The sequence below is a fragment of the Drosophila biarmipes genome, unplaced genomic scaffold, assembly GCF_025231255.1.
Source record: "Drosophila biarmipes strain raj3 unplaced genomic scaffold, RU_DBia_V1.1 ptg000008l, whole genome shotgun sequence".
Taxonomy (NCBI): Eukaryota; Metazoa; Arthropoda; class Insecta; order Diptera; family Drosophilidae; genus Drosophila; species Drosophila biarmipes.
This window is the reverse complement of record NW_026114529.1, coordinates 1461233-1479953: the sequence shown is the minus strand read 5'-3', so window position 1 is coordinate 1479953 and position 18721 is coordinate 1461233. Positions and strand designations below refer to the sequence as shown.

Below are 18721 nucleotides of genomic sequence, written 5' to 3'. Positions count from 1 at the left end.
ACTAAATTTTATTAAAATCGGACGACTATATCATATAGCTGTCATAGGAACGATCGGATAATTGGTGGGAAATAATGTGAAACAAATTATAAATCTGACATATTATCTTCTAATATTGGGAATATAAATTTTTATATTTTTAAGAATTTCGAATTCAATTTAATAAAATTATTGATTATTTTTTAAAGCTGCAAGGTTATACAAACTTAGGCTTGGCGAAGTTATCTTCATTTCTTGTTTTGATATAAAATTAAAAAGAAAAATTATTCTATCCAGGAATTTTTCTTCAAAAATAACAAAATGCCCACATTATTCGCCTTAAGCGAAGCTCTGCGCTTATTTTTAACCAGTCCAGCCTTGCTGAACATATGTTTCGACTCAGTCGAGGTTGCGGGAACACAACAATTTCGGCACTCATTTTTTTAAAATTAGATTCATTATGCTGAAATAAAAAAATGTTATTTATGTTTTTCCTTATGTTTAGTGAAAACTGGAACACTTACCTTTCAGAATTGCAGGGGATCTACATTTTCTTTGCATTGCTTTAGGTTAAAGTACTGTTTGAGATCGATAATCGCGTCTGTTCCTTTCGATGTTGGTAATTCACTAATATTTTTTTGAAGAAATTTGAATAGTGTTTGGCGGTTTTGAGAAGGTGGTGGTGGCTCTGCTGCATGGGGTACGGAATCACAAGAGTTGTTAATGACGGTTACATCATTTCCCAAAAATTTTTCCGCATGTACAACGTTAAAAGGAGAACGGAAGCCTTGTTTTTTGAATCTGGGTGTTCCGATTCGCGGCAAAGAACTCTCTTCCACTTTGTCAGCCTGGTGACAATGCTTTCCATCAATAAATGTATAGGGGGCCAGGGCCGTAGCTAGAGCCTCGGGGGCCCTGGGGCAACAAGTAAATTTTAGGCCCCCTATACGGAAGTATATCTATGTGTGAAGCTCTGTGGGGCAAGAGCGATTGTGTGGATTGGCATTATTATCGATTGAAAATGAGCGAGCAAGAAAAATCGATTTCAGCCAAGCGATCGACGAATTTGCGGCTTGCAAAGCGAGAAAGCGGCGTTTTTAATGGTATTTACCAAATGAAATACTGAGATATGTTGAAATAAAGCGAAAACATGTCGTTTTTTACATTATCTAATAAAACTGTAAAAAATTCAGAATTTTTTTATTTTGTTAGACTATTGTGATCCATTTAAAGCACATTCAGAAAGTCCGAAAGCCATGGTAAGGCTTTTCCAGAACTAAAAAAGTGGTCGATAAGAAGGGGCCCCGGCCTCAACAGAGGTCGATCGAGCACGAGTAAGAAAGAATATTCAGCCAGCAACTTCGAGCAGAAGCAGGAAACCGATGTTAAGCCGCCAAGGTCAAAAGATTTCTTGAAGTGTTACAATTGCGGAGAAGTGGGACACTTTGCTAGTTCGTGTCCAAAGGAGAAGAAAAAGTTACGCTGTACCAAATGCAACAAGTTCCACGAGCCAAATGGAAGTTGCAAGCCCAGAATGTCATGCGTTTAGGAGCCGCAAATCAGGACAATCTTTTCACCAGGAAAATCTGCGTACACTCGCACGAATACAGCGCTTTCATCGAGACAGGTAGTCAAGCCAGTCTTATCCGACAAACAGTTTCCGAGCAAATTAACGGCAACCGTTACAAGTGCTCTATGAAGATTAGAGGCATTTGCGGAGGTTCGCGTATCCTCACTGAAGCGATGACTGTGGATATGGGAATCGATGGAAAGACGATCACAGCGAAGGTGTATGTAGCAGACGATTCAATAGTCAAACGAGCAGTCCATTAGCCGACAACCCCTGTAAGTGATACCAAGATCGAAAAGCTTCTGGACAATTTTCAGAACGACAACGAAAGTGAGTAAATGCGCAGCTTACTGGAGAAGTTCGGCGCGGTTTTCTCGACAGGATTGGAAGGCATAGGTAAGACAAGCATACTTCACAGTCGAAAGCAGTCAGGTAGTAGCACAAGCCCCATACCGAGTTTCCGAGCCAAAGAAGGAAATTGAAAGCTGCTAAAGCAGGATATCATCACGTTGTCAACGTCAGAATACGCCAGCCCGGTGGTGCTCATCAAGAAGCCAAATGGTAGCGATCGAATATGTGTCGATTACCGCCGCCTGAACAAGCTAATCAAGATGGAGAATTTCCCAGTGCCGAACATCGAAGAGCGTCTGAAAAAGGTGAAAAGATTTAAGTACTTCTCATTCCTGGACCTCAACAGTGGATACTATTAGATAGAGATAGCACCAGAGAGCCGAAAATTTACAGCATTCATCACCACAGATGGATTGTACCAGTTCAAGCGACTTCCGTTCCGATTAAAGAACGCACCTGCGGTTTTCAATCGACTTATGGCAGAGTTACAATAGAGAGTACAGAAAGGCGACATGATTCAATACATAGACGACATCCTTATTGGCAGCCAAACATTTGTCGAGATGTACGAGAAGCTTGAGAGGATCCTTGAAGTAACCAATGTAACCGACGTGAGAAAGTTTTTGGGTCTCACTGGTTATTTCCGCAAGTTTGTTCCCAGTTATGCCATAATTTCAGTGCCATTAAGAGTCTTATTGCACAAGTATCATCCGTTTACATGGAAAACACCACAAGAAGCCTTCGACGAGTTGAAGAAATTCCTAATCTCAAATCCAGTTGCCACCAGTTATCGCTTAGACGAAGAGCATGAATTACATATGTATGCCAGTGCCGTTGGTTTAGCAGGAGTTTTGCTACAACATCGCTTATTATAGCTGAGCTACTTCCAAACCGGAGAAAAACTAACACAGCCACGAACTTGAGGCTCTAGCCGTCGTGGAGTCCTTGGAGCGTTTCAAATATTACATTTATGGCAAGAAGATAAAAGTTATCACCGACTGTAATGCCTTGAAGACATCGATGGAGAAGAAAGAACTGATACCCCGGATCGCCATAGACACCGTTCATCCATCAGGAACACAGATGAACCACGTAGACGCACTCAGTCGAGCTGCATTCGAGGACGCTCGAGAGATGGATACCGCATGTCTAAAGATAGCAAAGACATTAAAGACAGCTGCATGACGAGAAGATTCAGAAAATTGTCTCTGAGATGAAGTTGAAAAAGAAAGCCGAAACTGACGAGTATGATCGCTGATTGCTTGTTTCGAAAGCATAAGAACAATTTGTTATGGGTTGTGACGAAGCAGTTGAGCTTTCACAATCTGCATGAATGTCACGATAAGGCCGGACATTTGATAAAACAATGGCACGAATTCTAAATCTTTTTTGGTTTCCTCGAATGCGAAACTTTTTCAAAAGCTACATAAAGTCATGTGTGGGCTGTGCGTTTTATAAAACACCAGGTGGACGTCAAAAAGGTCAATACCACGATGACATCAAGCCGATTCCATTTTCCACGATACATATAAACCACCTGGAGCCGTTTCCGGAAAGTTCCAAGAGAATCGAACATATTCTCGTGATAGTCGATGCATTTACCAAGTTCACCATCGTTCGAGCGGTGAAAAGTACAGCAACCAAACATGTCCTGGATGTCCTGCAAGAAGTTACCAGCAACCTGGGAATGCCAGACCACTTTGTCACCGATCGTGGACAAGCTTTTACATCCAAACACTTCGAGAAGTACTGCAAATCAAATAATGTGAAACACATCTTAAATGCCGTAAGAACACCCAGAGCCAATGGTCACGCAGAGCAAACAAACCGAATCAATGTTGTTGCCTTCAAATGACATCGATAAGCGTTGGGATGACAACATACGATCAATTAAGTGGAGCATCAATACCATGGTAAATAGTACAACTGAATAATACCCATTTCAGCTCCTGTACGGGTATGAACCCAGAGATATCCTGAAGAACGAAATAACCAACATCATCCAAAGCCAGGACCAAAAGATGCTAACAGACGTGGAATTGGAACAGCTTCGAGCAGATGCTGCGACTACTGTCAACGATCACCGAGCTGCAAAGAAACGCTACGATGCCAAACATGCAAAGCCAACTGTTTACAGCCTTGGATACCTTGTATTGGTCGAGAACAAGCCATTCAGCACGATAATTTTCATCTTCTAGAAGTCACTTAAAAGTGTCTTCCGCGAAAGAAAATGGTAATGGTAAATTAGTTTCATTGAAAGGGTAAGACGGGGTTCACAAATTTTTCTTTATCTGAAATCTATGTATACAAGTATATAAAAATACACCACTCGAAACGCCACTGATAAAACACTAATTTTAAAACAATAACACAATTCATAATGACATAAAAGTTCAGTTCAGTTCAGTTTTATAGTAGTTAGAAATTAATTTTTTTGTGGCAGCTAATATTTATGTTTTTTTCGCTGTAACGTGCTCGTCTTTTTTTCGCAATCTCTCGCTGTTCGTAGCGCGCACAAATTAGAGAGACCAAAAATTAAATTACCGTTCGTTTTATTGCTCTGTTAAGAAATATTATTATGAAAAATATGAGCTATTTCAGACTTTTGTTTTTTTACTTTTGGTTTAATGGGTGAAATTAATTTTTTTGTGGCAGGTAATATTTAAGCTTCTTTGGCTGAAACGTGCTCGTGTTTTTTTCGCAAATGTCTTTCTGTTCGTAGCGCGTACAAATTAGAGAGACCAAAAATTAAATTACCGTTCGCTTTATTGCTCTGTTAAGAAATATTATTAGGAAAAAAATCAGCTATTTCAGACTTTTGTTTTTTTACTTTTGGCCCATGAAGTCAACCCGTTCCCTCAGCCAGAACAAGGACATGAGGACCGACAGCGCTTCCAAGAGCGCATTTTCCATTGCACCGCTATGCATATTATGTAAAGTTGAGCGACATTAAAGTCTCCCGATTAGAGTATGACTTAAAAACTTACGAATTCAATAAAAAATTTAAAATATTTGATTAACCAAGATACATATAAATTAGGAATACCAACTCCTAAAATGGGTTTGATAGACACGGAAATAGTGAATTCCACTGAACACATTAAATGTATTAAATAAATAAGGAGTAGAAAGTCAGGACATGAAAATTATAACAACGCTAATGATAATATTTACTATTCTTAAGACCGCCAATTTAGTGTTTAAAATCTATAAAATACACAAAAGGTGTTCAATGAAAAAATATATAAGCAAGGCGAATGACCTCGATATGATCTAAGTCATAAAACAATTGCACTTTGTAACAATGTTTAGAAAAGAATAAAAGTAAACATAGAAACATAGTACATGTGCACACACCCACACATACATACTCACATTATGCAGTCACCCTTGAGACACTCTTTAAGAAATAAGAATCGAGTCAACCTCTTATAAATAAGAATCCAAATTTAATTGCCAACAAGCCAGTGAAAAATGACCAAACTATAAGCAATTCAGAGGAAAATTATCATGAAACAAAAACCTCAGCTTATAGACTAAACGATTAGAACAAGCCGTTGTTATGACTATCGGCACGTTCCCACAATTCAGGATACTAAGATTTCGGGACTCAAGTCTGGAGTCTGATGTCAATGTAACACACAAAAAGCTCTAAAGCTCAAACCGAGGTATGATCGTAAATGAAGTAGGAGTTAGAGAGCGAGTTCAGTTCCATTTTAAAAATTATTGTAAGCAGCTTAAGAATAAAATTAAATAAAGTTTTTTTTACCTTAAACTTATGGTTCAAGAATTTAATTGGCGCAGACGGTAGGATCTCAAAAGTCCTTTAACAATTCACCGGTACTGATCAAAAGAAGGATAATACTATAGACTGGTTTATCATGATCAGCGTAAAATCCGTGAACAAATAAAGACAAAAAAGAGATCCACAAAAGTATCTAAGTGCAAATCTTTCGCACGTAGAACTTAAATAAATTAAATTAAAAGTGCCTATATTAAGAATAAAACAATATAATATATTATATATAGACTATTATATATAGACTATTATATATAAACTAAACCAATAAATCCAAATCGGACAATACGTGCAAATATTGAAAACTAACAAAAAGCAAAGACAACTAATATGGCAAGTCCTACCACGGCTATCAGATATTCACTTGAATCAAATGATCGGGCAAATCAAAGAATTGCCATATTTTGATGGAAACCCAGCGGAGCTAAGTCGGTACATTGCCAGGGTTGAGTACCTTCTACAACTATACCCTACTCAAGATGACAGACAAACTCACATCATATATGGAGCCATCGAAAAGACCATTGTCGACTCAGCGCAAGCAGTCATCGAAGAAGGAAAATCTAACGCTTGGTTAACTACAAAAGCAACTCTAATCATGGTCTTTAAAGACCACAGGCCTCACGAAGACATCATCCAGCACATCCGGGACACCCCATACCAAGGAAGCATCAGTAAGTTCGTAAATAAACTTAAGCTTAGATCTTCAAAAGTACATAATAAATTAGAATTAGAGTCAGACCCAACAGAAAGATAACTTTATACAAGCTCATTAAATAAAAGTATTAGGGATTGTATCGAGAGAAAACTTCCTGACAGATTGTATAATTGTTTATCCATAAAAGATATTATAACTCTTGCTAACTTAAAAAAAGCAGCAATGATTCTTGGCCATTGGGATAACTATAAACCCATTCGATAACTATAAACCCAGACGTCATGATAATCGAAGGTATTCGGGACCACCATTAACACCAAAACTATTATTACCAAAAGTTTAATTCTCTAATTTATCCAAAGTATAACAATAACAATTCAAGAGATAATAATAATTCAAATAATTCACCAAACCCTCAAAATTCACAAAATAAAAATCAAATTCCCACTAGGAACCAAGGTAATTATCACGAGTTTAAGAGAAACCTAGATCAATCCTTTAAATTTACAGGCATCTACTTCAAATAATTCTCATAATGCACCTGTTAACAAAGGGACAAAGGGAAACTGCCAGTGCACAGAATAGGATGGACGTCAATTGTCAGCAAACTGCCTCGGATACAGAAAGCCCATACGAAAAACTGCTTAGAGCTATGACGGATACAGGGTCATCTATCAATTTAATGACAAAGAATTTCGCAGAAAATAAAGAACAGGAAGAAAAACTAAAAGTGCATACAATAAATGGATCAATGGAATTGAACAAAAGTGTAACCTTGCAAAATCTTTCCTACTAAACAGAAATTTTATTTACATAAATTTTCTGATAATTATGATATATTGATAGGCAGAGGTTATTTAAAAGAAAGTAAGGCAAAAGGAAATTATGAGGAGGAAACAGTGATGTTAGGAGACACGTTACTTTATATAAAGTATGGATGATATGGAAAAGGATAAGACCGCAGTAAAGTGCCTTAATCCACCATCGTTTAAAAAGAAAATTGAAAAGGATAAGACCGCATTAGAATGCCTTAATCCACCTTTGTCAATTTACCAGTCATTTAATTTTGCCATAAATAATGAATTAAAAGAATGTAATGAATACAGGTTAGAACACTTGAATGAGAAAGAAAGAAAAGCTTAAAAAAGGTTTCATTTGAATTTAATGACATCCAGTACAAGGAAGGTGAAAATTTGACTTTTACAAGTACTATTAAACATTGAATTCAAACCAGGCATGAAGATCCAGTATATAGAAAGCCATATAAATACCGTCAAACTTTTGATGTCAAGTCAATAAACAAATAAATGAAATGATTGAACAGGGAATAATTCGTAAATCAAAATCTCTCTATTGTTCACCAATCTGGATAGTTCCAAAAAAGAACGATGCATCAGAAAAAATGAAATTCAGAAATCTAGCTTAGCTAAAGGATTCCATCAAATTCAAATGGAACCAGAATCAATAGCTAAAACGGCATTCTCTAATCAAGGCCTTCAAGGAATGTAAGTTAAGATCCCTAAAAACAGGTGGACCAGATAATTGCGTATACAAGCGCATCTTAGATTCTAGTTCATATTGGGTTGAATTAGGGGCAAATACAAAGATAGAGTTAGTCAATTTGACAGAAGAAGAAATTTTAACACTAAGGTCGGAATGCACAGCTCGCACTGACGATAGGATTTTAGTACCGCAATATAATATAAATTTTGAGAGGCAAGCACATTATCATCAGCTTATGTAGGTTATATCACGGATGTCCCAAATGTCATTTATAGTCCATTTAAAACCATACTAAAAACCATAGTAGAAAATAGCACAATTGAAAGAAATTTATATATTATATATATTATAACTACCTTACGATTTATTTATTGTCATCGCAAAGCCCAGACGTACTGGAAATTGTAAGCGTTTAAAAATGAATGGTAAATCCTTTGGAATCATTGGTATTCGCGGGATCAAGACATTCTCTCCTTTGAATTTTCCTTTTATGATTGTTGTTTCGATGCCAGTCTTTTTCTATTGCATAGTCGAGGTTAATTAATGTTACGCAGCTTGATGATAATCCAGGCAATTCCATTTAATATATATCCGTGGGATAGTAGACTACGTCAACCTGGTTCATAACGGTGTCGACTGATTTGAAAGAAACCAACTCTCCTGGAAGAATATTCTGAATGGTCGCATTGAGATCCTCGACATCTTTATTTTTCGCTGCTTTATTGATCTTTCACCCAGCCAATTATGGTTATTGATCTTTTGCTCTATATCTGGGGAAACACTCTGAATAAGCTTCTCTAAGTTTATTTAGAAACCGTTTGTATTCTTTTGTTCCGAACTCTGATTTTTATACCCGTTACTCATAGAGTAAAAGGGTATACTAGATTCGTCAGAAAGTATGTAACAGGTAAAAGGATGCCTTTTCGACCTCATAAAGTATATACTCGTATATTCTTTATCAGAATCACTAGCCGAGTCGATCTAGCCAAGTCAGCCTTTCCGTCCGTATAAACGCTGAGATCTCGGAAACTATAAGAGTTAGAAAAGGCATGAAGACTTCGGCTTCCTACGCAGCGCAAGATTGTTTCAGCGGCGTGCCCTGTCCGAAATTCGCAAAAATTTGTAGCGCCTACAGTTTTTATGATAGAAACAAATTTTTAACCGAAATGTATTTGTCTCATCAATACCTCATTTGTCATGCTAGAAATTGTTGTTTGCTTAAATGTATTTGTCTCATTAAAATATTTCGATTGATCTAAAAAAATGATTGAAACGACCACTCTAACGCCCCAAAAGGGCTAAAATGCTTAAAACTGTCTGCTGTCCACAGAACATATACCAAAATAGCTGTTAGGGGGCGCTTTACGATATTCCTTTGCTGCTTATATATCTCCATTTTGATTTTGCTCAAGCTGAGTAAGGGGTAGCTGATAGTCGAGGCATACGACTATAGCGTTCTTACTTGTTTAATTTAATTGTGGAATTTATTGGCTTGGTTACTGAGTTCTTATTTTATTCAGAAAACGTTAGTATGGAAAATAGAAAAGGGCTGTTTTTAGGATTTTCCCGGTAATTTTCGATTGAACTTTCGAACTAATGTCCCGTCAGTTGACTAAGGACAACGCTAAGAAGAATAAATTAACGAATATTTAGTTTCACGTCTTTATTCAAATGAACTCAGCTTAAGACTAATTTCTTGTGACAAAAATCTTTATTGTGCTGCCCTTTGTTTACAAAAGTTTAGCAGCGATTGGGATATGGCTTGTACATAAGTTTGGGAGCGAAGTCGCCCGTTTGGGATATTGATTGTATACAATAATTTGAGAGTAAGAGTGCCACTCAGGGTGCGACACTTATTGATTGCAAGAATGGTTTATGTTATTGAAGGGCGGCGTCGCCTGCTCCGGATATGGATTGTTTACATTGATTCATATATATATATATATATATATAAGATTATATATATATATATAAGATTATATATATATATATAAGATTAAAAAAAATAAGTGTGGAACATATATCTGGTCATACCTTTTTGATTATAAGTATCTTAGTTACTGTAATCCTGAAAATATACGCAATAAATAAATGTAACTTAAGCAGGAAACTGCAAGACATAACCCTTGGAGGCCATTCGGAAAAATTTTAAAATATAAATGGATAATTGTTTATAAACGAAATACAGCATATCATGAAATTGTATATTTATAAGTCAAATTAGTCTTGCTAACCTTTGGTAGAATGTTCAAACATGAACACGTTTTATTGATAACTTCGTTTTTACAACAAAGTCATAAATTGAAACCAGAACGTGGGTTGGTCTGATATGGGTCATATATCCTATATACACAAACGATAGCAGATGTGCACCAGAGAAAGCCAAAGATAAGCAGTATGTCTGCAAGGTTCATAAGATAAGAATAAAATAAGATTGTCATGATAGCTACGTAAGAGTTGAATATAAATAAAGAACTCATTTTGAAACAGTAACTCAACAAATAAAGGCGTCCTAATTTCAGGTCGACTAATCAGTCGTTTAATTTTTTAGAAAATTGTTATCAGTTGTTAATTCCTTTGCAGGAAATGTATTTAATCTGCTGCAAAAAATGCGACACAAATTGTTTTAAGTAAATTTATGGTTTTAAAGAATTATATTTTAACGAATCTCATATACACGTACACAGACACTGACGCAATTTAGTTTTCATTGTAATTATTTTCAATAAAATATTTATTAGCAAAGTGATATTAGATGGTGCTCTACACAATTTGTATGTCAAGGAGTCTTATCTACTCCGTCAGCTAAAAATGTATATATACATAGACCCTTACGGAGTTTTTGTTATCAGTTTACCTTTATTCACTAGCATTTTACGTGGTTTCCGAGACAAATGAGAGGAAAACCGAGAATCTACAAAAATTAATTATTTATTAGAATTGCAATTTCAATTGGAGGATAAAAAAATTATTGGCGGAATTCACCGAATAACACAACAGGGCTAATCCGCAGAAGACTGCTGAAGGAAAACCACTCGAAACCCCTTGAATAAGAGGGAATGCTGAGTGAACATTGCTGTACCTGTCCTCGCAAAGAAAGCAGGTTCTGGCCAAAAGCATTTGGTTACGTTGTGCTAATATAAATGTCATTGATGTATTTTGGTATGTATGTCGATACAGGCTATCGATAGGCGTAGGCAAGGCTTGTGAATTAATGCGGACCTACCTTCTTCGTTCCCGATTTTGTGATGAAAAAGTAGGTAGGTATGTTCCTATGCTTGTTGGCTTTTTAATTTCACGTAATATTTTTCTATGTGTTAATTAGGTTTTTTTTTATATTTTAGGATGTGCTCCTTGTGATCCTTGGTTTTGGTTTCGTGGGTGTTGGATTGTTATATCGGTGATAAAATAAAGTTTGTGATTGTGTAACGTGAAGGGCACGCGCTGCACGGGACCTGGGAATCAAGTCCTACGCTTGGATGTGCTTAGCAAGAACGGATATGGGCTTCGTTCGGTGGGTTTTCCCAAGACTCCGCGAGGCTGGTTGCGGCAAAAGCTGTAACGTGAAGCTTAACATCACTACGGACAGTGGCGCAGCTGCTTACCAACTGCAGCATCTGTAATTCCATGCCAGACCCAAGTCAAGGGTTCCACTAGACCCTCTTACATTTCATGTTGCTGTAATCTTTTTTCTATGTTTAAAAAAAAAACATAAAATATTATTTACATGCAAGATAACTACCGAAGCTTGAGATTGCCTAGGCAATTTTACCTTATTTTTGTCTACTTATTTGACTTGTTGTGACTTATAATATTTTTTATGGTTGATGGTTTTATGGTATTGAGCTAACCCTGCTCCACATGCTTGGATGCAAGTAAATCCATTATGATACAGAATTATTTTTGGAAATCAGGATATGGGTAGAAAATAGCTTCCATATATATATCTTATGGATTTTCTTGATTCTGGCAGTTGTTTTTTGGTTACAAATAATGTAGCGTTTTTGTATATTATAATAAGTAGTAAAAATAATGATTCAAATTAATAATATAAAGGTAAGTGATATTTTAGTATTATTAATTTTAATGAAGGGATTTGATAAAAAAAAAAATGCGATAAAATTAAATCGGATATTTCATAATTTTTAAAGTGGTTCGTAGATATGTATTCAAGAATTCTGTTTTCCAAATCGGTATATGAGGTATTATTAATTTTGGTTGTATCATTAAATTTTATTAAATATGAAGTTAAATGGGAGTTATTAACAATATTGTTACCATTTATAAGAATGGCACCATCTTGTATAATGTCTTTTTTTTTTTTTTTTTTTCTCTTTTTTTTTTACAAGTTGATTCTCACCAATAAGAGTTTTTTCTTAAAGTTAGACATTTCATAAAACATATTTGCGCATTTTGATTGCTTTGTACTAAGTTCAATCAATTCTCCATTAAGTACTTATTTTATTGATTTTTATATGGTTATAATATGCACTGATAAATGTGCATTCGGTTCGACGCTCATTTTATCAATGTTGCCGCTTGACTTAAGAATAAGTTCGCTTGGCTTAAAAGACACATAGCTGCGCGAGCAGCGCCGCGGTCAAAGCTTATATATCTAAATATGTGTATTAATATTTGTGTGTCGCTGCTGAGCAGCGGTCAATGCTTATGCACCAGTGTATATAAGCGGGGCAAGTAGTGGCCGCGCAAGAGAGAGAGAGTGTTATGTTCACATGGTAACCAAATGTTCCGCCGCGCATGCAGACATGCCGGATCAGCATTTAGGATGTTCATAACATTGTTGTTTGGGTCGAATTACCCTGCACTTGAAGTGCTGGGAATACTAGGACGTACGCAAAAGCCACAATGTTATAGTAATATACGTGGTACAGTGTGTATCCGATATGTGAGCATACTACATATCCCTCCCTTTGAAAAATAACGTAATCTATGGAGTTATTTTGTTAATTATTATGTTGTATGTATAATTTATATAGTGACATATTCACATATTTAGTTATGTACAAAAAAATAAGAATATGCAGCGTAGGCGATCCCACGCTGAATCAATGTAAACAATCCACATCCGGAGCAGGCGACGACGCCCTTCAATAACATAAACCATTCTTGCAATCAATAAGTGTTATGGCAGCACAATAAAGATTTTTGTCACAAGAAATTAGTCTTAAGCTGAGTTCATTTGAATAAAGACGTGAAACTAAATATTCGTTAATTTATTCTTCTTCCTTAGTCAACTGACGGGACATTAGTTCGACTCATTAAATTAATAAACAATTTTACTATATACATGTATGTTTGAAAAAATTAGAAAAATAGAAAATATTAATAATTATTTTTTGTAGTTAATATAGTAAAAAAGTTAGTAAAATCAAAACTTGAAAAATTTAGGCGACTATTTTTTATTATTTATTATTATATATATATTTTTTTTTTGTAATTGCATAACTATATTCATTATTATATTTAAGAAATTACATTTTTTTTGAAAATAAAAGTTTGATGTAATTTATTTTTCTCCTATGAATGGCCATCCTACAAAATATATTCTATAAACATTTTTTTAATCTATCCCTGTGAACTGTCTGAGTTTTGTTTTTTTGTATTCAAATTGTTATATTATTATTATTATTATATATTATTATTAGGTTCTATCTTCATTACCGTATAGGGTCCTGTATATTTCAAGTATAGCTCTTGGCCAGTTTCAATTTTTAAAAAACCCTGTCTCCTATTTTTAATTCAAAATCGAAGCTATTTTTGTCGTATTTATCTTTTTGTTTTTGCTTATTAGTTTCTAGCATTTTTCTGGCTCTTTTATATGCCTGTTCTAATCTAAAATTAGATTCCGTAGCATAATCTTCTATATTATATAATGGTTTTATTCTTTCTATGCTATTGAAATGGTTTGGTATTTTTGAAATTTTACCAAAAACTAGCTCATATGGACAATAGTCATGTGCCATAGATGGGGTTGTATTAAAACAATGTACGAAGTATCGCAGACATACATACCAATCTGTTTTGTCAACTGGAATGTATAAACGAATGAACTCATTGAGTGTTCTGTGGATTCGCTCCACAGTACCTACTGTCTGGTGGTGGTGTGCAGTTGAAGTTATGTTTTAATATTAAATATTTACATAGATCTTCAATAATTGAATTTTTATATTCTGTTCCCATGTCTTCAAATATAACCTTGGCTATTTTTTTTGCACTTTTATTTGGAATTGGAATTGCTACAAGGTATTTTGTTAAATCGCAGATTATAGTAACGTCGTATTCATTCCCTTGTTCAGACTTAGGCAGTGGACCGATCGTGTCCATGATTATCCTGTCGAAAGCTGTTTGTGGTGTTTCAGTAATGGTTTATGGTGTCTTTGTATGCGTGGTTATTTTCGCTTTCTGGCATTTTAGACATTTTTGTATGTATTTTTCGAGTCATACCTTTCCAAAAGTAATGTCTTGGCCAAGGTATTGGTAATGCCAGTATGACCTCCTTGAATTGGTTCATCATGGTATGTAGACATAATAGCTTCTTTTTCAGAATTTATTAGGGTCACCGGGTTGAGTAGCGCTACTCTCAATGATTTTATTGTTTTATTGCCCATTTTCTTGAAATTATCTATAAAATATTATTATTAGGTTCTATCTTCATTACCGTATAGGGTCCTGTATATTTCAAGTATAGCTCTTGGCCAGTTTCAATTTTTAAAAAACCCTGTCTCCTATTTTTAATTCAAAATCTATTTTTGTCGTATTTATCTTTTTGTTTTTGCTTATTAGTTTCTAGCATTTTTCTGGCTCTTTTATATGCCTGTTCTAATCTAAAATTAGATTCCGTAGCATAATCTTCTATATTATATAATGGTTTTATTCTTTCTATGCTATTGAAATGGTTTGGTATTTTTGAAATTTTACTAAAAACTAGCTCATATGGACAATAGTCATGTGCCATAGATGGGGTTGTATTAAAACAATGTACGAAGTATCGCAGACATACATCCCAATCTGTTTTGTCAACTGGAATGTATAAACGAATGAACTCATTGAGTGTTCTGTGGATTCGCTCCACAGTACCTACTGTCTGGTGGTGGTGTGCAGTTGAAGTTATGTTTTAATATTAAATATTTACATAGATCTTCAATAATTGAATTTTTATATTCTGTTCCCATGTCTTCAAATATAACCTTGGCTATTTTTTTTTGCACTTTTATTTGGAATTGGAATTGCTACAAGGTATTTTGTTAAATCGCAGATTATAGTAACGTCGTATTCATTCCCTTGTTCAGACTTAGGCAGTGGACCGATCGTGTCCATGATTATCCTGTCGAAAGCTGTTTGTGGTGTTTCAGTAATGGTTTATGGTGTCTTTGTATGCGTGGTTATTTTCGCTTTCTGGCATTTTAGACATTTTTGTATGTATTTTTCGAGTCATACCTTTCCAAAAGTAATGTCTTGGCCAAGGTATTGGTAATGCCAGTATGACCTCCTTGAATTGGTTCATCATGGTATGTAGACATAATAGCTTCTTTTTCAGAATTTATTAGGGTCACCGGGTTGAGTAGCGCTACTCTCAATGATTTTATTGTTTTATTGCCCATTTTCTTGAAATTATCTATAAAATATTATTATTAGGTTCTATCTTCATTACCGTATAGGGTCCTGTATATTTCAAGTATAGCTCTTGGCCAGTTTCAATTTTTAAAAAACCCTGTCTCCTATTTTTAATTCAAAATCGAAGCTATTTTTGTCGTATTTATCTTTTTGTTTTTGCTTATTAGTTTCTAGCATTTTTCTGGCTCTTTTATATGCCTGTTCTAATCTAAAATTAGATTCCGTAGCATAATCTTCTATATTATATAATGGTTTTATTCTTTCTATGCTATTGAAATGGTTTGGTATTTTTGAAATTTTACTAAAAACTAGCTCATATGGACAATAGTCATGTGCCATAGATGGGGTTGTATTAAAACAATGTACGAAGATCCCAGACATACATCCCAATCTGTTTTGTCAACTGGAATGTATAAACGAATGAACTCATTGAGTGTTCTGTGGATTCGCTCCACAGTACCTACTGTCTGGTGGTGGTGTGCAGTTGAAGTTATGTTTTAATATTAAATATTTACATAGATCTTCAATAATTGAATTTTTATATTCTGTTCCCATGTCTTCAAATATAACCTTGGCTATTTTTTTTTGCACTTTTATTTGGAATTGGAATTGCTACAAGGTATTTTGTTAAATCGCAGATTATAGTAACGTCGTATTCATTCCCTTGTTCAGACTTAGGCAGTGGACCGATCGAGTCCATGATTATCCTGTCGAAAGCTGTTTGTGGTGTTTCAGTAATGGTTTATGGTGTCTTTGTATGCGTGGTTATTTTCGCTTTCTGGCATTTTAGACATTTTTGTATGTATTTTTCGAGTCATACCTTTCCAAAAGTAATGTCTTGGCCAAGGTATTGGTAATGCCAGTATGACCTCCTTGAATTGGTTCATCATGGTATGTAGACATAATAGCTTCTTTTTCAGAATTTATTAGGGTCACCGGGTTGAGTAGCGCTACTCTCAATGATTTTATTGTTTTATTGCCCATTTTCTTGAAATTATCTATAAAATATTATTATTAGGTTCTATCTTCATTACCGTATAGGGTCCTGTATATTTCAAGTATAGCTCTTGGCCAGTTTCAATTTTTAAAAAACCCTGTCTCCTATTTTTAATTCAAAATCGAAGCTATTTTTGTCGTATTTATCTTTTTGTTTTTGCTTATTAGTTTCTAGCATTTTTCTGGCTCTTTTATATGCCTGTTCTAATCTAAAATTAGATTCCGTAGCATAATCTTCTATATTATATAATGGTTTTATTCTTTCTATGCTATTGAAATGGTTTGGTATTTTTGAAATTTTACCAAAAACTAGCTCATATGGACAATAGTCATGTGCCATAGATGGGGTTGTATTAAAGCAATGTACGAAGTATCGCAGACATACATACCAATCTGTTTTGTCAACTGGAATGTATAAACGAATGAACTCATTGAGTGTTCTGTGGATTCGCTCCACAGTACCTACTGTCTGGTGGTGGTGTGCAGTTGAAGTTATGTTTTAATATTAAATATTTACATAGATCTTCAATAATTGAATTTTTATATTCTGTTCCCATGTCTTCAAATATAACCTTGGCTATTTTTTTTGCACTTTTATTTGGAATTGGAATTGCTACAAGGTATTTTGTTAAATCGCAGATTATAGTAACGTCGTATTCATTCCCTTGTTCAGACTTAGGCAGTGGACCGATCGTGTCCATGATTATCCTGTCGAAAGCTGTTTGTGGTGTTTCAGTAATGGTTTATGGTGTCTTTGTATGCGTGGTTATTTTCGCTTTCTGGCATTTTAGACATTTTTGTATGTATTTTTCGAGTCATACCTTTCCAAAAGTAATGTCTTGGCCAAGGTATTGGTAATGCCAGTATGACCTCCTTGAATTGGTTCATCATGGTATGTAGACATAATAGCTTCTTTTTCAGAATTTAATAGGGTCACCGGGTTGAGTAGCGCTACTCTCAATGATTTTATTGTTTTATTGCCCATTTTCTTGAAATTATCTATTAAAACGTGTTCAAAGATATTTTTCCACGGTGCCACTTTGAGTTGGCTGATTTTATGTATACCGGCTTGCGTCTCAAGCCTTTGGAAAAACTGACCTAAGTCAAGGACTCCATTGGTAAATAACTCGCTAACATCATCTCTTGCAAAAATTTTTTGTCCATGTTTAAATAGACATAGCATATTTTTTACGTGCAAGGTTACTATTTTGCGTACTTCGTCATTGTTTATGACTCCGTATACGTTGGGCTTTGATATCCTAGGCAAGTCTATTTCTTTTTCTTGAAGTGACTTTATTTATATTTCTGGTTATATTTTGTAGTTCTTTGATGGTTACTCGTGATCGGCTACGTAATTTTCTTTCCCCTTCAAATATTCAACTGTGAAGTTGTATTCTTCAAATTCTAGCCTCATACGTGTCAGTTTGGAACTTGGGTTAGTCATTAAGAACAAGTATATTAAAGGTCTGTGATCTGTTTTGATGGTGAAATGTTTGCCATAATTGTATGGTCGAAAATGAAATATTGCCCAGTGTATTGCAGCTTGTTCCTGTTCGGTAGTACAATTATTACTTTCTCCCTTGGTAAAGGCTTTTAATGCATATGCAATGGGAAGTTGAGGTCCGTTATGGCTTTGAGTTAAAACCGCTCCACATGCTTGCTTACTTGCATCAGTAATTATACAAAATTCTTTACTGAAATCGGGATATTATAGCAAGGTAGGTTCCATAATTTTATTTTAAATATTTTATATATTTATATGCTTTTTGGCATTCAGCTGTCCATTCAAAAGGAACATTCTTTTTACATAATCGTGTTATGTACCGTGAATAGTCGGCGAAATTTTTTAGGAATCTTTTGTAGTAATTGCAGAATGCTACAAAACGTCTTGCGCTGTCTGCATCGTGAGGGGCTGGATAATTCACTATGACGTCATATTTCTTGTCATGATGTAACTTTAGGTTTTATTCCCTGAATTTCTCAAAAACATTTGTTAAGTTTCTAAGCATATGTTTCTCGGAACAACCTAGAACTATTAAGTCATTCATTCTCATTCTCAAGTCATCATTCTCTGAAATGAATTTGGCGCTATTTTTAAACCAAAAGGTAATCGCGTGAAGCGGTACGAGCCATTGCTCGTTGAAAAGGAAGTTATATCTCTTGAGCTTTTTTCAAGTTCTATTTGGTGAAATCCTGGCATTAAATAAAGACATGAAACGTATTTTGCTCT

The 18721-nt window shown here is 35.0% G+C and overlaps 1 long non-coding RNA gene across 2 annotated transcripts; it reads left to right on the top strand.

Annotated features, from left to right (window-relative positions):
- Positions 1 to 1172: 1172 nt before the first annotated feature.
- Positions 1173 to 11624, top strand: LOC108024071 (uncharacterized). 2 transcript variants are annotated; one of them, XR_007765093.1, is made up of 5 exons: positions 1173 to 2205; positions 2260 to 4133; positions 4746 to 7862; positions 10731 to 11120; positions 11205 to 11622. It is a non-coding gene; the product is annotated as an uncharacterized LOC108024071 (long non-coding RNA). The 2 variants fall into 2 exon arrangements; XR_001768129.3 differs by having other exon boundaries at positions 1173 to 4133; positions 11205 to 11624.
- Positions 11625 to 18721: the final 7097 nt, after the last annotated feature.